Source organism: Diabrotica undecimpunctata, chromosome 4 (assembly GCF_040954645.1).
Source record: "Diabrotica undecimpunctata isolate CICGRU chromosome 4, icDiaUnde3, whole genome shotgun sequence".
NCBI lineage: Eukaryota > Metazoa > Arthropoda > Insecta > Coleoptera > Chrysomelidae > Diabrotica > Diabrotica undecimpunctata.
The window spans coordinates 144,697,401-144,722,293 of NC_092806.1; the positions used below are offsets into that span (position 1 = coordinate 144,697,401).

Below are 24,893 nucleotides of genomic sequence, written 5' to 3' on the forward strand. Positions count from 1 at the left end.
GAAATGTGGAAAAAAAGACTTTTTATTTTATCTATTTGTACACGACAGCATTTAAGTGCGTCCTCCACCAATAAATTTAACGTATGAGCAAAACAATTTAAATGTTTTCATTCCAAATTATTTTTAATAGCTTTGACCATATTTGAGGCATTATCAGTTACTGCAAAATTTACTTTTCGTTTTAGACCCCACTGATTAATAATTTCACTAATTTCAAAAGCGATGTTTTCTGAATTATGGTTTCCAGAGAAATGACAGCAGCCTAATAAAACCGTTTTAAATTCTAAATTTTCGGTTAAATAATGTCCTGTTAATGCGATGTAACTCTCAGTTACTCCAGATGTCCAGAGGTCAGTAGTAATACAGATATTTTCTACTTCTTTAACAACTTGTGATCTAATAATTTGCTCAGTTTTGATATAACATTCCTGAAGTAATGAACCTGACAAAGTTTTTCTTGTTGGTAATTTATATCCAGGAATCCACCCTGCAAACTTTTTAAAAGCTCGTTCTTCAACTATGGAAAACGGAAGAAACGAGTCTTTGCATAGGTTTAGTAAATCCATATCTATTTGTTTCTTTTGTTCTAAACTAATATCCTTATTAATGGAAGTATCCATCCTTTTGACGCTTGGGTGGCGGTAGCAGTATGTCAGTATTTGTAGTAGAAGTAGTCGAAACGGACTACTTTCCGGTAGGTTACAAGTTATTCCAATTCGGAATAGCATCGAACTTTACTTAGTTATTACGCGTCCAAAACTCCGTTCCGTTCTATTTTATTCCGTTTAGCCACAATATAGAATCTGCTATATTGCAAAATGAAATATGTTTTGCAACAAAAATTTTATTTATTAGGCCACTTAGATCTCCAGCTTAATTATTCACTTGTGATAGGCTTCTGAATAACCTGCGATATGCTGATGATATTGTATTGATAAGACAAAATTAAAGACCTGCAAAGAATTATGGAAGAAGTTAGGATTAAAGAAGAATTATAACCAAACAAAAACGATGATCAAATAAACATAGAATAAGTAAAAGAATATATATCGCTATCTTAGAAGAATACCATTATATGTCAAAATAAGAGATTTTCCAGAAATAGCCGTTTAAAAAATCGGAAAAAATTTAAAATATTATAAAGTTTTACTCATACCTGTCAGTAGGCTAATATTTTGGCTTTAGTGTGTAATGATTTGTAAAAAGCTGTAGTCAATCGCATACTTCCTTAATTCTATTTAAAGCGATCAAATATTTTGAGTTGTGACGCTCTTTAAAAAAATGTTCGTTGTTTGGAGATAATTCACTTCTTTATTAAAATTGGTTTACGTGTTTTTTACAAATGTAGATTTATCACATATAAATAAGAACAAAAACGATATAGTGTAAAAATTAAAAAATTATTCTGCAGTAAATTATAATTTAAAAATCATTCTTAAACTTTCCATAATACACACTCTTTATTGTTTTTGGCAGAAGTCAACTTTGACATGAGTCTACCCCTAAATACTTGAGACATTTATAGAATCTGAAATAATTCCGACTGAATTTTTTTAAGAACGTCAGAAGTCGAAATAATTTGTAGATATGTAGTTGGGCTCAAAAAAAATTCCAAAAAGTTCTAATAATTTTATGAAAGACTGATATAACTTGAAAGAATATTACAACTCATTTGATACATAACCTCAGCTTCTTTACAAGACTGACACAACTCAAAATATTGCATATTTCTCACAGAAAGTAATGCATTATCTAATCGTGTTTTTGACAAAGGACGGAATATCTCAAAATATGACCATATTGTGCAAAATAACGAACCATCTTTTCTATTAACAATAACGACAGTTCTATCTGACGGCCATAAGCATAAACTAAATTTATGACGTTATCTTCACTAACATAGTCTATTTTTAATTTTTTTTGTGATATGACGGTCTTCTTCTAAGGTAGCGATATGTATATGTTAAACATTATTTGCATATTTTAAGCATAATCTTGCATTTTTTACAACTATATTATGCATTAAAATGCGCATTTTTTAAAGATTTTCTTTGCGTTTTATCCTATCTTTAATAATCACATATGGAGTTCAAACCTGGACGTTTAAAACGAAAATTGTGTAAAAATTAGCTAAAACAGAATGATCATTGGAGAGATAAATGCTAAACGTCAAACTAATAGACAAGAAAAAATTATGATCTTGTTCGCTGAAGGATAAGATCAATATTTTTTTATGAAAAACAGAACTAAAGGATTTCTCAACACAAGAAGCAAAACTTAAATGGACATTTGGTGGACATACACTAATAGAAAAAAAAAACGAGGGATGGCATAAGATACTTATTCGCGGGAGACCGTGGAATCACAAACACGCTGGCGCAAAAATGATGCAAACTGCCTATGACAGAGAGTCGTGGAAGAAGAAAGAGGAAGCCTATTATCCAAAGATGGATGTTTTCGGGCTATTTAAATAGATATATAGTCAGTTTCTTGCATTCACTATTTTTATCTCATTATGAACGACCCTGTATAGTTATATACTCTCCTTATATATCTTTTTTATTTTTAGTCCCTTTACTTTCCACTTTCCAGATATTAAAAATACCGTTGAATATATTAGCAAAAGAAAAACAATCTCTAGTAGCACTTTAAAGATATGCATTTACTCATTCGCTTTTCGAGATAAACTTTAGTGTAGATCTCACCCATGACATAATGCAAATGCGCTTCCAAGAAATAACGAAAGTCACGGTCTGTCTCAGTCGCAAAAATGCACAGCCTGGTTTTGCTCGCGCCGTTGCATCACACCAGATAAAAGATGCAGAGAGGTAATAGAGTCAAGAAACTGAGGAGTGTTTAAAGAAAGAAATACCAGGTATTTTTAAGTCGTTCATTGAATTGTTGAATTCTTCGGCGTGCGAGATGTAGAACTAGGAGAGTATTTGCTCGTGGTATTGGAAGTGTGAATGTTATAAATTTCAAACAATAGGAACAAAAAGTAGAATGTCGTAGATGGTTGAGAATAGTCACAGCAGATGGGACCGTTGTAACGAGATGGGACGCAAAATATACATTTTCTTGAAACTTAACGTGTGGTAACTGTAATCAAATTAAGTTCAAACTTATAATAATAATAACTTACAATAATTAAGAATAATAAGTATCTAGGGGGAAGATATGCAGATGACGGCATGATTATGGCAAGCTCTGCTGAACAACTCCAATTACTGATAAACAAAACAAACAGTTTCTGTGAAAAATATGGACTAAAAATGAATATAAAAAAGACCAAATACATGATAATAACAAAGAAAACAAATGTACCAACAAACATACATTTGGGAAATGTACCGATAGAAAGAGTTGATACATACAAATACCTAGGAACCTGGATTTCAGACAATAATGATCAAACAACCGAAATAAGAACCAGGATAGAAATAGCAAGAAATGTGTTTGTAAAAATGAAAACAATTCTCTGCAACAAAGACCTTAGATTAGAACTGAAAGTAGGAGCACTAAGATGCTACGTGTTTTCGATACTGCAATATGGACTTGAAAGCTGGACATTAAAGCAAGAACACATAAATAAGTTACAGTCCTTTGAAATGTGGTGTTACAGGAGGATGCTTAGAATAGCATGGACACAGAAGAAAACTAACACGGAAGTATTGCGAGAAATGGGCAAAGAATGCGAAATAATAAACACAATAAAAATAAGAAACTTACAATATCTGGGACACGTAATAAGGGGACAGCGATATGAACTGCTAAGGCTGATAATAAAGGGAAAGATAGGAGGAAGGAGTATAGGAAGAAGGAGAGTGTCATGGTTGAAGAATTTAAGAGACTGGTTTAAATGCAGTTCTATAGAACTTTTCAGAGCAGCAGTAGATAGAGTAAAGATAGTGATGATGATATCCAACCTTCGATCGGGAGACGGCACTTAAAGAAGAAGAAGGGGGACTTAAGGACATCTAATATCGCGCACTTTAAGCAGTAGATGACACAACGCCCTTAAATTAAGGGAACAAGAGATGCGCGTAAGCCACTTCTCTAAGCAAGAAAAAATGCGCTCCTGGATAGGTAAACCTCTACATGGGCAACATCTCAATGAGATCAGCCAAGAATGTGTTGACAATACAGCTTCGAACTATTGGTTTACACCAGAAAGGATGTTTCCCGAGACAGGGGGTTTCCTGCTTGCCATTCAGGATCATTCCAAATAAAAACTACATGAAATATATTGTCAAAGATCGTCAAGTCCAAAACGACAAATGCCAATATGGATATCAAGTCCAAGAAACCATCCAACATCTTACCGGTGGCTTCCAGGCGTTTGTTGGTCCTGAAGATTATTCACCAGTAATTAGCCAACAAACTGTGACTTCTACAAGCCGACCATCTACGATATTATCTATATGTTCCTGACAGAATGCTTGAAAACAAAAACTACAAGCTATACTGGAACCGCACTGTCCTCACAGACCTATCAGTTGCGCATAATAGAACGAATCTCATACTAGTTGAGACCAAAAATCTTTGGCGAATTGGTTTCTTGTTAAAAAACTGTGTGAACAGTTAAGATTTGATTTTACGTATAGTGCCTCTATATATTCGCTTAAACGTATTTCATACTAGCAGGAATCACCAGAGCGACTGGTACAGAAGCTGTAAACGTGAAAACAAATCTTTTCTGTCACAAATATACAGAGACACTACAGGCGAATATACAGAGGCACTACGTGAAATCCAAGAAAAAACACTTGCGACTGATGTGCCTATTTTTTGGAAAATAATTGGCCAAACCTGGACTCTGTATTCGATATGGAAACAGTGATGTCAACAGGAAACAGTTTTTGAGTTCTAAGAGATTTTTCGCTTTCGTTCGCTCAACTTCCATAAATAAGATGTTGCAAACGGAACCAAACATTTGAGAGCTTCGCTCCAATTCGGGGTATCCTTGCATACTTCTGGTCCAAAACTGATCCGGGCTTTAGGAAAAAGTTTAGGTTTAACATTTCATCTCTTGATATTTCAATAAGTTTTTTAATCATTTTTATTGGAATGTTAGCTTGTTAAAAAGAATTGTCCAAAAAGGTTTTCAGTACCCATATGTACTTGTCATGGCTGGTTAAATTTCTTTGGGGAATTATTCACAGAGCTGTTATTTTATATTGTCTAAAGTAGCTTTTATACCTGTAAAATCTTGCTCAAAAGTATCCTATTAATATATTTGGCTTAATTTTCCATGAATTGTTGAACGTAATGGAATAAATTAAAAATCTTTTTTCCAATTTAAATCTGCCATAATTCAATTTTTCTACAAATCCGTGTAAACTGTACACGTGGTGGTGATTGTATTAACATCAAGGTCTTGAGAGCCATATTCAGAATATTTGGGTGTTCGAGTAAATCTGTAAGAAAAGTTATTCTAAGAAAGCAAAGGGAATTAAAAATAGATATCCGAATTATAATCTTTCAAATACATCTCAAATTCTGCTTTTAACTGAAAAACTCTTTTTATACGTTACCCTTTGAAAGCCATTTTACTTACGTGTGGTAACGAAGATTTAGATATATGACGAACCAATGCATTCACACTTTTTTCTGATAACGCAAGTTTGTAACGCTTTTCCTTTAATGGAGCTTACAATTTTAATTACACTTTTTAAAACACAATCCATTTCGAAAGGTAAAGATAACAATTTTCCACAGAAAGTTTCCCTAATATATAAATCCCCGGTATATTCTTAATGGACCCTACAAATCCCTGTAAGTGCCTGATGTAATGCTATAAACATATTGCAAATTTCATGAACATAAACATATCCAATTAAACCGATGTCCACAGCATCAAAAAAGATTTATAATTATAACTAAAGTCAAAGAACGAAAGCTGGAATGCTTTAATCATGTAATAAACATTATAAATGATTTATTACAACTTTGCAAATAAAAAAGTAATAAGATGAAGACATTTAATGTAATGACGAAGTTTTGGGCATTTACTGCAAATTATTTATTTTCCCATATAATAACATAATGAACTGTAAATACAGACATCAATTAAAGAGACAGTTTGTTTTATCTAAACTTTATTTGCGCTGACGAAATCGAGTTGATATACTTACAAACTTCACTAGCGGTATACAGTGAGACTATCATTATTAAAAAAGCAAGTGGCAACTTTATAAAATATATAAAAGGTTTATAGCAAATAGCAGAGATTTGATATTATCCCTAAAAACATGGGATTATCCTTCTGTACACAATGCCCACTACTAAAATGTTGATCGTGTATGCAGGATCGAGAAGGGACGCAAAGGAATGTGGACGGAAGACGAATTCCTTGGACAAGGAAGCTAAGAAAATGACATAATTGCAGATCAAAACAACTCTTAAAACAACCGATTCGAAAGTTAGAATGGAAACGATGTTTGCCAACGTCCTAGCGAAGACGGCACTTGCAGAAAAATAAGAAAAGAAACAAGTAGAGTCGATAGTATGTCAGTCTTAAATAGTATACTTATAAACCGCTGGTAATATACATATTTGTTATTAATAAAATGTATTAAGATAAACAAAACAAAGTTTTGTTAGAAAAATCAAACTAAATGTGTCGTAAAAATACTAAAAACATCGTAAATCGAAATTAGTAACATCCACATTATTTGCCAAGAGACAAAATATTTACTAGCTAAATTCATAACAATATAAAAAATATATTGCGGTGTATATTTAAAAAATTAATTTCTAAATGAGTAGATAAAAACAATAATATAATTAGAAAGTATTTTGCTGTTTAGTTCTTTTTTAATTTTAGACCTGCAAAATTGCTATATATTTAGTCACCTGGGAAATAAATAGATAGATTTAGATAGATAATAGTAAGATGAAAAACCGTTAAATTTCAGTTTATTTATTCCAATTATCTCACATTAACAATATTGAGATACTACATATTTGTATTTTGTGACTGAAATCTGTATTAAAAACAAATTTTAAAATTGTTCTACGAATGAAACACATTCCAAATTTTGCAAAAATATAATACATTTGCCAGAATATTGTTGTAAAAGTCACGTATTGCATAATGTGTATAACAGGTTGCGAGCGGCCATAGTGAAGTTAGATATTAATAATATTTAAATTGTCAGTAATAGTTATTTAAGCAACAAGTGTATTAATAAGGGCGATTAACAATTGAGATAATTTAACGCGTGAAAAAAGCGAGCGCGTTAATGTTCGAGATTGTTAATCTCCATTTTAATTCACGAGTTCGTTACAAAACTTTTCCGTCGACCGTACTTTTTAGAAATAAAGATATCTTAGTTTAAATATTTATTTACTTAACGATAAACAACAATTTTTTTCAACTTTCATTGACTTTATTCAAAGTTTTCTTAGTGGTAGTTTTATTATAGTAAACATTAATATTCGAAATGGTACAATTACTGAAATTAAAGGAAGATATTGATAAATGATTATCTGCTGTATAGCATTTTGTGTCTGTCTGTGACTGTGTCAGTCACTTTGTACCTGTATCAGAAATTATGCTCCTAGTTCAGCTAAACACAACTCCCATAAAAACAAACATTATTCAAGTATACGCTCCTACAGCGGACGCCCCAGAAGAAATCATAGAAGAATTTTACAATGACCTTACTAATATTGTCAAAAGGATTCGGAAAAACGAAATAACACTAATAATGGGAGACTTTAATGCCAAAGTTGGCAAAGGACAAAGTGGAAATTTAGTGGGATCCTTTGGTCTAGGGGAACGTAATGAACGCGGAGACCGTTTGATTGAATTTGCAACTGAAGAACAGCTCGTAGTGACAAACACCTTTTATGATCTTCCTTCAAGACGACTATATACGTGGAAATCTCCCCAGGATACTCCAGATCACACAGTACGAAATCAAATAGACTATATTCTTATTAACAAACGATTTAGAAACTCTATAACATCTGTTAAAGCGTACCCGGGATCCGACATAAATTCGGACCACAATCCACTTATCGCCAAAATGAAACTTAGTTTAAAGAAAGTTCAAAGACCAAAAATTAAGAAGTACGATATTAACCAACTGAAAAATAAAACAGTAAAGGAAAAGGTCCAAAAACGTCTAAAAGAAAAAACGTGGGCTCGTACAGAAAAACCATGGGCCCATACAGAAACAGATAACACAGATGTAGAACTAGAAAATTTGCACAAAGTAAGTCAAGAAATAACAGAGAAATACTTAAAACCTGAAAGAACAAATAAAAAGGAATGGATGACGGAGGAGATTCTATGTATGATGGAAGACAGAAGAAACGTTAAAGATAATAAGAATTACTACAACAACATAAATAACGAAATAAAAAGGGCTATTAAAATAGCAAAAGAAAATTGGTTTAGCTCGAAGTGTACAGAGATAGAGTCATTAAAACAAAAATATGATTCATTTAACCTCCATAAAAAGATTAAAGAAGCGGCAGGCTTATATAAACACAAGAACACTGGATTCCTAACAGATAATCAGGGAAACATAGTACTGGAAATAGAGCATAAAAGAGATATTTGGATTAAATACGTAGAAAAAACTTTTGAAGATATACGAAGTAACACTGGTATTACAACAAACACCAATTGCGAATCTGGACCACCATTTACAGTCGAAGAAGTAAAATATGCCATCAAAAGCACCAAAGATGGTAAAGCAGTAGGCCCTGATAATTTTCACTCAGAATTCTTAAAACTTATGGACTATGATGGCATAAAATGGTTGACAAATATATTTAACAGTATATATGATACGGGCGTGGTTCCCCAAGAGTGGTTAGTGTCAACTTTTATAAATCTTCCAAAAAAACCCAATGCGAGAAAGTGCGAAGACTATAGAATTATAAGCCTTATGAGCCATTTACTTAAAACATTTCTAAAGGTCATTCACAAAAGAATATATACAAAATGTGAGGAACAACTAACAAGAACACAATTCGGATTTCGTGATGCTCTGGGAACACGGGAGGCCCTTTTTGCTGTACAGGTGCTATTTCAGAGATGCAGGGATGTGAATTGTGACATATACGTATGCTTTATAGATTACCAGAAGGCATTTGACAGAGTAAAACATGACAAATTAATGACTCTAATGCAAGAAATTGGAATTGACAACAAAGATCTTAGAATTATCAGAAACATTTACTACAATCAAACGGCCAAAATCAAAATAGAAGACCAGTTAACTGATAAAATTGCAATAGAACGTGGAGTACGACAGGGCTGTATTTTGTCTCCATTGTTGTTCAACATTTATTCTGAATGGGTATTTAAGGAAGCTTTAGACGGTTGTGCGAAAGGAATACTAATAAATGGTGAATGGTTGAATAACATTAGATATGCAGATGACACTATAGTTTTTGCCGATAATCTGAATGACTTACAGATATTAACAAATCGCATAACAGAAGTCAGCAACAGATACGGACTAGCTCTTAACATAAAGAAAACCAAATTTATGACAATTAGTAAAAAACCAATACTAAACGCTCAACTTACAATCAACCAACAGAATATCGAAAGAGTCGAGCAATATACATATCTAGGCACCAATTTAAATAGCCAATGGGACCACTCAACAGAAATTAAACAGCGAATAATAAAAGCAAAAGCAGCATTCGTTAGAATGAGAACCATTTTCAACAGTCGAGACATATCATTAAAAACAAAATGCCGTCTATTGAACTGCTACATATTCACAGTTCTGCTCTACGGAATGGAAGCATGGACACTGACTGTTGCATCTATGAATCGGCTCGAAGCTTTCGAGATGTGGTGTTATAGGCGCATCTTACGTATATTCTGGGTTGACAGAGTTACTAATGTGGAGGTCCTGCGTAGAATGGGGAAAGAATGTGAAATTCTCATGACCGTCAAAACTAAAAAGTTGGAATATCTAGGACATGTAATGAGAAATCCAGAACGTTACGGCCTTCTCCAGCTGATTCTTCAAGGGAAAGTGAATGGTAAGAGAGGACCGGGAAGAAGACGCATTTCCTGGCTTCAAAATTTGCGAAAGTGGTATAACACGACTACCACTGAACTGTTCCGCGCTGCAATAAATAAAGTAAAGATAGCCGTGATGATCGCCAACATCCGGAACGGATAGGCACTTTAAGAAGAAGAAGATAGCATTTTGACAAATTTATATTTAAGTCTTCTTGGACCTCTGTAAATTCTGTGATATAAGAAGTTAAATTCTGGTGGAGTTAAATTAAACTCTTCGTCAATATCCATCCTTTGATTTTTCAAATACAGAGAATTTTAAACAATAAAATAAATAATGACATACAATGACAGATAGTACTAACAGCGGCTACTTCATTTTAAATTAATTTTTTAGTGGCAATATAAATAGGTATATGTTTGGTTTCCTACACCACAGGTCACTGCCAATCACAGAGCGTTTAATTAATTTATGCAAGCAATGTATATTTTTAATTTTTTTTAAAGCAATATAAAGTTAATAAAATATACTCGGTTGAGGAAAACTCAACAATCCTGTTATATTCAAACACCCAGCAACACTGCAAGATCTTTGTTTAGGTCAATTCCAAGTTATTCAACAACTCAAAAAATTTTAAAAATGTACATATATCAAATGTTTAAACAATCCACCATTTTGTAAAGCAGTATCCCAAACGATTGTAAAATTCTCGTCTAACATTAGTCAGAATGCATTTTTAATGCTTCAATATCTGTAAATTTTTGGGAAGAATAAATTTTGGATTTTAGATGAAATAACCGTTTGGAGCTATATCTCGCGATCTCATAGGTCACCAAATGTTACAGTTAGGACCAATCGAACAATATTAAAACTGTTTTTAATAATTGTCCACACAAAAATTAGATTAAACTAAATAGTTCCTATCATTGACACTTCCAAAAAGTACAAAAATCTATCTACTATCTACTACTGGTTGGAGAACTAACCAGAGAGGTAATAAAATTAACACAAGAAATGTATCTACTAATATTTGTTAATTTGATTTACCCATTAGGCAACTTTCTTTCACTTGTCGAGGTGTTAAACAGTTTTCCAAACAGCGTTACGTGGGAATAGGAAATTTACATATATTGTAGGGGCGCCACTTCCAATATTAATTTCAAGTTTATATTTAGCGCTATTACATACAAAACCATAATAGTGGACTTCTATTACTACAAACGGAAATTTTTACCAGAAAAGCAGTACCTACTGATTAGTGTAATCAATAATTTTTCTTCATCTTTAAAATAATTTGATTCAAAAATAAATGTTTTTGTTTAGAAGCCATGGAGTTAGATATAACAAGCTTTTGCATATGGGAATAGAAGTATTGATACCATACATATGCAAGATCCTTAAATCCAGTTTAGCATTGGGGTCGTACCGGAAATAGGGCAAAAAATTAAAGTCATATACTTGCCCAGGGTAGATAAAGTATTAGACCAAAGTCATATAGAATAATAAGCCTGTCTTTTTTTTATTAAAAATGCTGGAAAGACTTCTCGATAGGTACATAAGAGACGAAGTGCTAAAAGGTAAATCAAAACAATAGAAAACAAAGAAAAAGCAATGGACTTTTTTAGATATTGTAGGGGCATTTAATAATGTTAACAATGTCAGCAATGATCAAAGCAAGAGCAGGTGGAGGCAGTCCACAAGGATAAGTTCCACCACCACTACTTTGGGGAACCTTGCTGGATGTCCTTGGGCAGATGTGGAAGAATGTGTGCTAAAAAACTGGGGGCTTAATCCCAAAATGACCCTTTGGTTATACACAAGGTTTATTAGATCAATGATAACCTATGGGTCTGTGACGTGGTGGACAAAGACGCAGCAAGTAAAAGCAATAAGGCTGTTAAGTAATACAGACAGGGCTAGCATGCATGTGAATTACGGAGGCCATAAAATAACTCCTACAGTGGCGTTGAAAGTCCTGCTGAATCTTCTACCACTTCTTATCTTTATACAGGTCGAAGCCAGATCTGTGATCATCAACACATAAGCCAGATGCACAGTTCTGACAATAGAAAGTTAATCGAGGAGATAAAAGCAGATATCGTAATGGGGCAACCTATCGATGCCGCAGCTACGAGATAGCTTTGACAATAAATGCAAAACTAATATATCAGACAGGGAAGACTGAAAGAAAGGTGTACCCATACAAGGAGATGCTAGTAGACTGATGACTCAAAAACATCTAAGGGTGTAGGAGCCGGTATAGTAGGGACAAAGCAAGGGATACATTTCGCGTAGAAGAAGTAGAAAGACAGAAAAAACGCATCGTTCAATTTCCATCTTGACAGATAGCCAGGCAGCGCTTAAGGCAATTTTATAGAGGTCAATTCTAAGCTAGTATGGGATTGTATTGGTGTCCTAAATAAACTAGAAAACCATAGCAAGGTAATGGTAGCCTGGGTACCAGGGCACGAAGGTCATAAAGGCTATGAAAAAGCAGATGAAATGGCCAAACAAGGCTCATTATTGCCATTCATTGAACCGAAACCCTTCTGCAGCATTGCAAAGGCAGTAACAACAACAGCTACAAGAAAGTGAGTAGCACACAAATCTCTGAAATGGTGAAGGAAATCACCAGGGCAAAGACAGGAAAACAGTCAAAGCCATAGTAGACAGATGATGATGCGGTTCTTTTCATTAGGCGACGGCAAGCCACCGGTAAAGAGCTATATGGAAGGTTCAGTCTCGAAGCTATTAGACCTTTACAAAATGGTCACAAATGGTGAGATAATTAGGTATTATTTTTAAAACATGCTTTAATATTTTACATCTGTTATAAAAGTCACTTTAGTGTCTGATCCTATGGTCTAGATCTATTTTTAATTCTTTTGTCCTTTTGTTCACCCACCAATAATAAAACATTAGAACTGTACTGCTCATTATATACATAAAAATTAAGCGAACGATATAAACACTGCATTGCTAATTATACTCAAATGATTTCCGCTCATCTACATTTTACAGGAAACTATCAAGTTACGTCAATCGTCTGTCTCGTATCCGACTACCAACTTTAATTTTAGAAAAACAAAATATAAAATAAAGTAGGTAGAATCCGCTGATATCCGATTAAAAGTAATTTTTTAAGTAAAAGTCCTTTTTGAATATCATTATTAACATATTTTTTAAGTCAAACTATAAAAAGAAAAACTGGGTCAAAATGAGTTTTCAGGCAATTTTGAACTTTTAAAATCTCACCTAATATGTCTATTAGGTGAGTTTTCAGAAATTCGAAATTACTCGAAAACTGTCTAATTTTAACCCAGTTTTCGATGTTTTTTATAATTTAACTTAAAAATTTATGCATTGATGGAAATAACTCTCCCTTGAATGCTTCCATAGCCTTCTCGTAAATTTTGTGGTATTTTAAAGTTATTGAAATCTTGCAGAGAGTTTGCTCCATCTATTACTGGGAGGTGTTGCTCGTCGATTTCTCGGTCCGGTCAATCCCTTCAGACTTAGTACGATCTTCTGACTTAGATCGTTTTAAAGACATTGTCTCCATGGTTTCATGGTTTTTCTTTGTTTAATTAGAATAAGAAATCGAGGGTATGTCCTTCGAGAGGACGCTGCATGGTATAATAACTAATGCTCATAAATAAGAATCTATCTCTATATTCCGTCACGAGACTTGAAGGATTGTTTTTTTTTTCAACAGGTGGATTTGGCAACAGAAAATTTGTAAGTAGGTAATCCTATACCTCCGTAGGTATATTGACTACGTAGCCTCACCGCCCGATGGGGCTACTATCTCAAGAGAAATCTACTATCGTGTAATATATTCTCGTAGACGGCTAATGTCAATATTTCAGCCGAATCGGACTCGTACTTTTGTTTCGACTGCGTATGAAAGCGGGCGTGTTCGCGGATTATAGAAAAATGGAAAAAGAGCAATATCGGTCAGTGATTCGATTCTTGTTTTTGCAAGGGAAATCAAAGGGCGCTTGGATGCTGTGTACGATGGCTGTGCTCCTTCAATGGCAATGCACAAAAATTGGTTTAACGAGTTTCAACGTAATCGCACGTTTTTGATAAGCCACGCCCAGGTGCCCCGAAATCGGCTACCACGGAGGATAACGTGACAAAAATCCACGATCTCATATTGGCAAACTGTCAAATAAAGTTACGCGAGATAGCTGGGAGAGTAGACATCTGAAAAGACCGCGTATGTCATAGCCTTCGTGAAATTTTGGACATTAGAAAGCTGTCGGCGCGATAATTGCTGCGTTTGCTCACACCGGATAACAAGCTTAACCGTGAAACCACTTTAGAGCAATGTTTGATGCTATTCAAGCGTAATCTGAAAGAATTTTTACATCGTTTTGTAACCATTGACGAAACATGAATCCATTGGTATCTACCAGGGACCAACAAAGAGTCTAAACAGTGGCGGCACCCGTCAAACGTTCTCCGAAGGAGGCGAAGACTGTCCTATCGGCCGGAAAGGTAATGGCCACCATTTTCTGGGATTCACAGGAAGTTATCTACGTCGACTACCTGGAGAACAGCAAAACGGTCACACAGCTCCACTACGCCGAGTTATTGGGCTAATTCGACGCCGAATTGCAGAAAAAACGACCCCATTAGCGAAGAAAAAGTGCTCTTCTACCATGACAACAGACACGCTCATACCTCCGCTGTCGCCATAGTGAAATTGGTCGAATTGGGCTGCGATCTGTTGCATTATCCACCATATTCTCTAGATTTGGCCCCACGTGACTTGTTTTTGTTTTAAAACTTTTTGCAGACCTTGAGAAAACGCATTTTTCAGACAGATTAAAAAAGTTGGAGCATTGCTGGGTCAAGTGTAACGAGCTAAAAATAGACTATGTTAAGAAATATATCGCCACTTTTCCAAAATTTCTGTTAATTTACGAAAAAGTACTTATCGGATCGCCCTAGTATAAATTGCGAATGTTTGAGCTTAGAGCAATAGCACATGCAAATATATAAATATTATGTAAAAGCAGTGTGTGCACAAAGCACAAATTAGTGAAGGCTGATGTCTCCAGAATATTTCCCACTTCAGTGGTAAGCGTACAGAGGTGCAATCTACGTTGATAAATGCATAAAATATTTTGAATAAATAAAACTTCCTAATAGGAAACGTGATGTGAAATATCAACTACATTATCCAAAATATAGCTAAGTATTATGCCTTAGTGGTATATATAATCTTCTAGTTTTGGCCCTGATAAATTGGCTAATAGGTTTGTTTAATATAGTTAGAAAAACAAGTTTACTTGTGTTCAACAATGCATATTCTACTGGGCTGTAAAACTACTTCCACGCCAAGAAATATGGAAGAGAATAACTGGAAGACGACTATCGGACGAAACCGAAAGATCCGAAAATCAGTTTAGATTTATATAAGATTAATTTAAAAAAAATATAAAAAGGAACCAATGTGACAGCTGGTAAAATTTGGGCGCTACAGAATATGTATGCGAACATTCTCATTTAAATTTTTGTTGACAAAAAACTCCTTACAATACTCCAATAAAAACTATTCATAATAAGTGAGGAAGCAACATTTTTATGTATTTTATTTAAATAGTTAATGGTAATCTGTAGTAATATTTTAAAAATAGTAATGTTTCTTGGTTAGATGTACCAAAAAAGCCAATTTGCAAATTTTTATTTCATGTTCCTCAGTGAAAAAATTTTCACTTACAAAAAGTATAAGTATTTATTATATTAAAAAAGAGTGATCATCTCGGTCTATTTTTAACACATGGCCTAAATTGTGACCCTGTGAATAAGCGTTCTATCTCATATTTTAAACAATGGCTCGTAGAATTCGTATATTTTCCGCAGTAATTACTAAATTTGTCGGAATGATATAAAAAATGTTTGAACTAACAATACTATGTCATCGGAATAATATCAGATGGAATGTGGTTATTTATTCAATTATCTTAATGATAGTAGATAATTTCATGTTAGTACTGTTAAACAATGAAAATGGAACAATCAGAAAGTGGACAAAATTCAAAATTATAGGTTTTTACTTCCGATTTCACCGATTTCTATCCAAAAAAAATAGATGTTAATGCTTGAGGTAAAAAAAGTCGAAATGAGTGTAGAAAAAATGCCATAACCTTAAATTTTTTATACACTTTCCATAAAGTAACACGGTTGTCATTGCAATTCTTCCATAGTTAGGTTGAGAAGTCAACTTTAAAAGCAGAGTAATTAGTTAAAAAGCTAACCCAAGTTGTGACATTGTAAGCATCATTTGATACCAGTTAGGATGGAAAGTTAATATAAAATTCAAAAAGTGCAATTACAGAAAAAAGTAATACCGGAAAATGTCGATATCAAACTAGACGTAAAGATATATGAAGAAACTAAACATGTCAAAACAAAGGCAGGTTAATCTAAATCCAAAACAAAGAGGCAAACTTAAAAGAAAGAATCCTCGATTTACAGACAAAACAATAAAGATAATGGAAAAGAAGCGCAAACAATAATAACACAAACAACTTAAACAAAGGAAGTATGGCTACAGGAAAAATACAGTAAAATGGTACCCCTTAAAGTCTAACATCAGAAAAATTTACAAAAAGCAAATAGTGATCAAACAGAATACAATGAAATAAAAGCCAATCTAAAGTAAATTAGGAAGAGATTCTTGCAAAGCTTTGCAAAGAAAATACACCAGCAAAATACCCTAAAGTAAATATATGACTAAAGCATTTCAGCAAAATTCAGTTACAATCCAACATTTCCTAATTTTAAAGGATAAATCAGTACCCAATGAAATTAACACATTTCTTTAACAATATCATCCGTGGGATTGTTTTTGTGGTTAAGATATCTTTAGGAATAATCAAAACGACCGAAAATATCTTCCAAAACAACACAATAAAAATAAAAGTAGAAGAAGAACTAACTGACCCTATTAAAGCTGGCAAGTAGATAAGACAGGAACATTTCCTGAGTCCTCTATTGTTTAACCTGATTATGAATGAAATAAAAAAAATAAAAACTAAAAAAGTATGGGAGAAAAACAACTTAAAATAATCTGCGATGGAGAGACGACGCAATACTACTCTCTCAAAGTGAAGATGAGTTACAACGTATGTTGCACCAATTTCGTGTTTTTACAACTCAAGGAGGAAACTGGTAGTCTAGATCTCTCTCTCAGACGGACAATAAAGAGAAGATAAAATAATTCTTAGTAACCAAAAATCCAAGACCAAGAGTTAGACAGAACATAATTATTAATGACCACAACTTAGTACAACGTAGCAAAAGAAGAGTTTAAATTTCTGTGGGCGGTAATCACAGATGACCACATAGAAAAGGTGGTCTTAGCAAGGATATTGCATATAGAAGTGAAATATAGAAAATATAGAAATATAGAAATATAGAAGTGAAATATGAACTTTACATCAGCGGGAAATAAATGAGCTGATGGTATTTAAAAGAAAGGTTTACATAATGATATTTGGATGAGATGAATTGGCAGGAGAATGGAGAAAACGCCGTAATGCTGAGTTGGTGACCTCTATAATACTAAAAACATCGTCAGGCATAAAAAAGCTAACCAGATAAGATGGGCAGGTCATGTGGTAAGATCCGAGGAAGACTGAGTGCATAAGAGAGTGTTTTTTTAGAGACCAGACGGTAGCAGATCAGCAGGCCGTTCCAGAAAAAGATGGAAGGATGATGTTGAAGCTGATTTATCTAGGTTTAGGGTAAAACAATGGCAAATGAAAGCGCATAATCGTACAAGATGCAGGGCTATAGTGGATGCAGCGAAGACTCACCCCGAGTTATAAAATTAAGAAGAAGAAGAAACTCAACATATTTTGGCAAATACACCAATATCTACATGGAAGGGCTGTTGCTCAAAAATATATTGTACAAGCAACCAATTAAACACTACAGCCTTAGCTGAGCATTCTCTACAAAATAGTCAATGTTTAGATTTTGAAAATATACAGATTTTGGAAAAAGAACAAAGAAGTATGAGTTTGGAAAAAGCATGATGGAAAATTTGTGTTTATACAGTAAGCAGAAGTAATTTGTTGGAAGAGGTGATATGTAAGAGAAATTCGAAAACTGATACGAGAACTAACAGGCACCAATATTTTTTATCTGGATGAAACATGGAGTAATGAAGGTCGTATTGTAAGAGTTTGGTAAGATAATTAAGTTGAAAACGCTCTTCAAGCGTTTACTACAGGTTTGCTTGTCCTGGCAGATGGAGCATAACAGCCAATATACTTCGGAGTAAAGCTAGGCATACCACTTAATTAAAAAGCACACTGCCAAAAGACCTCTCTGAAGGTGTAGCATCCTGTAACAACCTACTTCTTAAACTCCTCGACTCTAAAAGGGGCGCCAATGTTTCGACTATACAAACAAGTCGGATACACACAAGAGCTGAGGGTGGTAAAGAACACTTTTACTGATTCTGAGTACCCAGTTTTAGAACAAAATATTTGATTTTATGACTATGTTACTTATTCTGTCCTCCTAAGACAAAATATTTTGCCAATTTTGCGTCAAAGGTTGTATACAGTCTTCGTACTTATACGTATCAAATTTACTAAGCAAAACAGACGTATCTCACATAAAGTCGCTTTTAAACTGCTAATAAAATACATAATGTATAATAAACAGCTGTAAAAACTTGTTAGCAGCAGTAAGATAGTAGCAACAGAGATGGAATGCCTGCGAAGATGCTGCAGAGTAACAAGAATGGATAGGAGAAGTAATGACGAAATAAAGCAAAGAACATCAATAGAAACAGACATACTAACATATATAGAACAAAAAAGACTAAAGTGGTATGGACATGCAAGAAGAACTAGCGACAGCAGATGGATAAAGAAAATAACCGAATGGAGCCCCATAGGAAGGAGGAAAAGAGGACGACCCCGAAAATCCTGGAGGAACGAAGTAGACGACGCCATGAGTAAGAGAGGACTAAACGATGGAGAATGGAACAACAGAGAGAGATGGAAACGGTTGAGCGAGGGAAGGCAGTGAATACTGTAGAATCCCTAAAAATATATATATATATATATATATATATATATATATATATATATATATATATATATATATATATATATATATATATATATATATATATATATATATATATATATATATAAAAACTTGTGGAATTTGACGTAACTTTATTTTCCTAAGCAAAATTAACCTATCTAAGAGATAAGTTAATTTGGTTCAGGGAATGATACAAAATAATCTAGACATGCGTATTTTATGCTTAAGGGTGAATAGGCGGTCTGAAAATCAGCGAGGTAGGGTACGATTTTGTTGCAAAGTTGTGAGTATTCAAAAATTATTTGATTTACCAGGTTTAAAACGTAGGGTGCTGGCAGAGCAACTCAATATTTCTATTGTAAAATTGGAATATGAAGAATGCTAAAGTGAAACTTTCAATTTGCACATTCCAATCCATAAAAAAGATACCATTGACAGTGAATGTGATGAATGCATAGAATGGAAGTTTCACACAGAAAGAGCCACTAAATCACGTGCAAAATATCGTGAAGATGTCGAAAAAGACTAAAACAGCACTGATGCAACTAGTATAACATAATGTGCAGATTTGTAGAAGATAATAATGCTGCCAAGATTAGAAATTTTCATTAACCGCCGAACCCTATACATTGAGAGCTTTGTTCCATTGGGGGAAAAACAAAAAAATTGCAGACCTTTTGTTGCTCTCTAGCATGAGGCTTTATTTGGGCGAAATAAAGATCAAATTATAAGCGCGATCTACAACTTCTTCAAATCAAAGATAGACGCAGCAGAAACGACAATTTCGCAGCCCAAAATAAAAACTCATCCTTCTTTTCATTTTTACTCTATATGGTAAATTCAAATTGAATTGCTGCAGACGAAATTAATTAATATTTCAAACCAGGTCATACCTTTATGGCAGCTGATTCGTTAAATCACAACGTGTTGTCGTATGTTATAGATTAAGAGAATGAGAAAGTTATATGGCTTTCAAGATTTTGTGCAAACTGTCCAAAATATTACTCGTCATACGGAAATCTTACCATTGAAATTGGAGATTTTTTTCATTTGGGAAAATTATTCATCTCATTATAAACTTGGTAAGATTAATCCCAGATCTTATTTGCAAAACATGCTACAAAATGAAGTATAAAAACGATTTTGATGATAAATACTTAAAAATTAATTTTTTAAACTCTAAAGTTACAAAAAATGATGAATTACCAAAGCCCACAATGCGTGAAAAGCTTAATTGAATACCGCTTTAGAAAAAAAAAATAACATACTTTGCAATATGGGAGAGGTCGTGAAGACCGGGTTGCAGTTTTGGGAAAATTTAATGGTATATTTCACTTTAGGTTTTATTTACAGACACTTTATTTTCATACTATTGATATGCGTCATTTGTTCAAAATTGAGAGCTTTGCATATGTTCTTTAATAGAAAATAAAGGTAATAAAGCTAAGGTAACTGCATGATCAATTTTTATTTAGTTCTTCCTGATAGTATCTGTGTGATACAAATACAAGGTAATGATTGAATGTAAATATCATTGCAATAACGTTACTAATCTAACTGATATCAATTTCTTAAGCAAAATAAAAGTAGGTATCTCATTTTTCTGTTAAATATACACATTTTTTTTTCAAAGCATGTTAGTGCTAATTTTGCATCTTCTCGGTTAGTTTATATCCAAAGATACTAGAAAAAATAACAAAAAATATCTTGTGCTGAAAACAACTTACTAAACTGTTAATTATCTCAGTAGATTAACCAAACCTTGAGTTACGTCATCTTGGCTTAGGAGAGCAGTATTACTTTTTAAACCCTTAAGTTTTAATTGTTTTTAATATGTACTTATTCTTTCTCTATTTAAAAATGAAGAATTATTGTTTCTTTTCGCTTATTATACTGTATGTAAAATAATCAAATATCAAAAACAAAATACCGCGAAATAGACCAAAATGTTTTTGATTCAGATAATAGTTACCTCAATTGAAATAGATAATAGGTAATATAAATTCCGGGCAAGTTTAAACCATAATAATAAATGATGCCATCAAAAATATCAACCTCACATTAAAAAAACTAAACCTCGTCATTCACATAACACAAAACCCGCGTAATTTCAACCAACCAAAAGCGTTCCTGCAACGTTGTCTCGACCAATGGCGCGTCCGAGCACGAGAACCGGAGTCCCGAAGCACGCTTCGCGAGATTTGAGTAAATACTAAGAGAAAACTCGTAAGCTTATACTGAGCGTAGAATGAACCCTTTCCCGCTCCAACACATGCGAATCTACAACTAAAACATAAGATACCGCCTTATTTTACTACCGATCTGGTGGATACTTTGTCGGATTAGCGAAGAAAGAGGCAGTTAAGATAACGGGTTGGTTGGTATTGGGTCGAACAAGGTACCCTGGAAGAGTAGTTTTATCGGATTGACGTGATGGAAAAAGAAGCTTCCGAAATTTAACATTTATTTATTTTTGATTATGCAATAAAAATATACTTAAAATTAATAACGTAATTACCTAACAAATTAATACCAATTAATAAAAATTTGTTGGATTGGCACGTAGTAGATTACATTAGATTACATTTTTGAGAGGACGCAATTTTATGTTTTTGATAAGCGGAGGTGGTTAGTATAACCTTAAGTTCAAGTTTGTGGGGTCGCTACCCTTGCCCCCCGGTCGCCATCTTGGAAAAGGGGGCAAAAGGTTTTCTCGTTGTATCTTGTAAATTAGCAACCCTACAGAAAATTTTATAACACATTATTTGTAGCAAATTAAATTTTCTACAACTTAAGTACATTACTTTTTATCGTAAAATTGAAAATAAAAAAGTTATTAACAAAAATAATTTTTTTGAACAAATTTTCTTTTAGGTCTTTTATTTTTTTCCCGTTATTTTACAATAAAATGATATTAGAGCATTAATATAGGGGCTTTTTATAAAATAATTTTCTTTACAATTTGTTTAATTTCATTAATTTCTCTGAATTTTACAGCACTCCGAAGTGGAGTTCTGTAATACTCGCCATCTTGGATGGGGTGCAAAGGGTGCAAAGGGTGTTGTATGTCGTAAACTAGCAACACTACAATTTTCTTTTTATTTAGAATAGCCGCATCAACCATTAAAGGTTGTTAGCGGGTTTTACAGATTTTACAGTAACAAAATATACTAAATTGCAAATAATAAATTATAAATTACAAAATAATATATATAAATATTAAATTTTATGTAATAAACGTATGTCCTTAAGGAATTTGATTGTATTTAATACATTATAGTTTAAGATATCTTTAGTTTATTTGCTTCTTCTGGTATATTGTTGGTGGCTCTTCCGTAGAAATGAAGAGGGCATTCAATCATATGCTGTACAGCTACTGGACATTTTTTTATATGGCTTCGGCAGTTTGCCATACAGCCAGTTACATGATCTTTTAATCTCATTAGGAGTAGTAAAAAGTTTTTGAATTATTTGCAATCGAATAGACTAAAATAGATAAATTTAAAGTTGGGAAATCAGTACAACAATTAATGAAAAGAAGAGAAAAAATATATATACATACAGATATATATCCATAAACACATACAATTAACATGGTCACTAGCTTTACGTCCAGGGGCCCATCAGGACATTATAATATATAACATACACAGGAAAACTAGGCCACGGTTAATAGGATTAAACATATAAAGGAGAAAAAACAAAGGTAAAAAGTAAAAACAATTTTTTTTTTAACTAAAGAAAAATATCACATTTGGTCAAAAAATCGATTATGCAATCGTAAATGAATCTATTTTGAGTCGCTAGGGCAGATAAAACTTTAAACGGAGATTTACCGGTAATATAAACTATATTATTACCTATATAATAAGGTAGATTTCAAATTATAATTGGCACAACCAAAAATTATATGATCTAGGTCGCCTTCTACTCCACATTCCACACAGTTTTTACTCTCAATCACATGAATTCTTGCAAGATGAACAGGAAAACAAGCATGTCCAAATTTTAGGGTCATTATAAGCTCTATGCCAATGTGAAACAGGGACAGTTGTGTGTAAAGAAGTGTATCTATTTGGGTTGGTAAAACAAAACTCAGAGCATAGATCACTCCATTTACATTTCAAGACTGTCTTGCGTGTAGCAACCAAATCAGAAATACTAAGTAGATATTCTGTGAATCCACTGAATAAATACTTAATTTGGCTAGTTGGTCCACATGTTCATTATGTTTAATTCCACTGTATGCTTTAGCCCATATAAATATTACAATTTTTTTATTTTCTTTAAGTGTTTTACTAATTTTTTTATTAATATTATGTAGGGATTGGAGTATGTGATTTGAAAAAAAGGTTGGTTAATGGCTGTGAGAACTGACATGGAATCTGAAGCAATAATAACGGAGGATTCCCTGTTAGAAACAAAAAGTAGGGCTTGAATATGGCAATTGCTTCCGCACTAAATATGGAAATATTTGCTTTTAATTTGAACATTTTTTCTACCTTCTCTATGGGGATGTAAAAGGCACATCCTCTACCGTCTTCTGATTTGGAGACATCCGTGTAGATAGTATATACAGGGTAGAAGGTGTCGCGGAAGAAGACGCATCTCCTGGTTAAACAATTTGAGAGCTTGGTTTAACTGCACTTCTGCTGACCTCTTTAGAGCAGCGGTATCGAAAGTGCGAATTGCCATGATGGTTGCCAACCTTCTTAGAGGAGATGGCACATGCAGAAGAAGTGTAGATAGTACTGTAGTAAACCCAATTGGATAAGATGCGTCATTCAGGGCATTTTTCATAGATACAAACTCTGTGGGATAGAAACTGAAACAGTTCACCATATTTTGCATGAAGCACTAGAATCGTAGACGCAAAACTCTTTTTGAGGAATAACCAAGTGGCACCACTTGGCTATTCATGGTATCTACCCATCCACTACATCTGTACAAGCTGATTCCTGAGGGCTGGCGGTTCTAGAATTATGGAATGGGTATTAGAATAAATGTAGGATTTACTATAAATCAATTTGACGTCACGGGTCTCCTACATTGTGCTTATGTGGTTATTTCATTGCTATGTGTTTTGGTTCTATTAGTTCCCTCACCACCGTTCTTTGACGTATTATAAAGCGCCATATTTCCTTTTGCAGACCGTAAAATTCATGTTCCATTTCTTTCGAAAAGCGTTCCCAGGGATCATTTTTTATTTTTCTTATAAGTGCATGTGTTTCGTAATTGTCTTGAAATTATGGTGTGCCTTTTGTATTTTGGTTGACATGAAATTTAGGTAAGCGTTTTTCTTTCCTTTACATTTTTCCTTCACTTCTGTACAAAACTATGGAATTCTTCGCCTTGGGAGCAATTTATTTTTATTTATATTTCTTTCACCAAGAACTTTCTTGACTTCCTTGACTCTATTTGACTGTATCAGAATATAAAAATTATAGTTATTGCACGTGCTTTATAATTATTATAACACGTTTTTTTTATACTATTGACAATATACAGCATTCGATTGTCACGTGGAACAGTTTGGAAACATAGAAGTAAACAATATTCACAGGTATATTCTAGTGTTTGTGTAATATTTGCCATTTCCTTTACATTGTTATCTTAATTTAATAGGAAGGTTTTGTTGATAAAAATAATTAAAAATAAAAAAATTGCAAGGTTATTATGTAATCTGATATTAATTAAAAAATATCAACAAAAATAAAGGAAACGGATTGTTGTTATAATTTTTATTCTGATAATTATTCAAATTAATCTAAAAACCTACTTTTAGATTATGATAACGTATTAGCAAATATTATT

General features: G+C 33.3%; 1 protein-coding gene across 3 annotated transcripts in view; it reads right to left on the reverse strand.

The window, feature by feature from the left end:
- Positions 1 to 21,329, reverse strand: part of IP3K2 (Inositol 1,4,5-triphosphate kinase 2) — a 229,704-nt gene extending 208,375 nt beyond the window's left edge. Inside the window, exon 1 of one of the 3 annotated variants that reach the window (XM_072530443.1) lies at positions 21,140 to 21,329. The gene's annotated coding sequence lies outside the window, so the exon portion shown is untranslated. Of the gene's footprint in view, positions 1 to 21,051 lie in introns of all 3 variants that reach the window. The other 2 variants (XM_072530442.1, XM_072530441.1) reach the window with 2 other exon arrangements.
- Between the last annotated feature and the right edge of the window lie 3,564 nt (positions 21,330 to 24,893).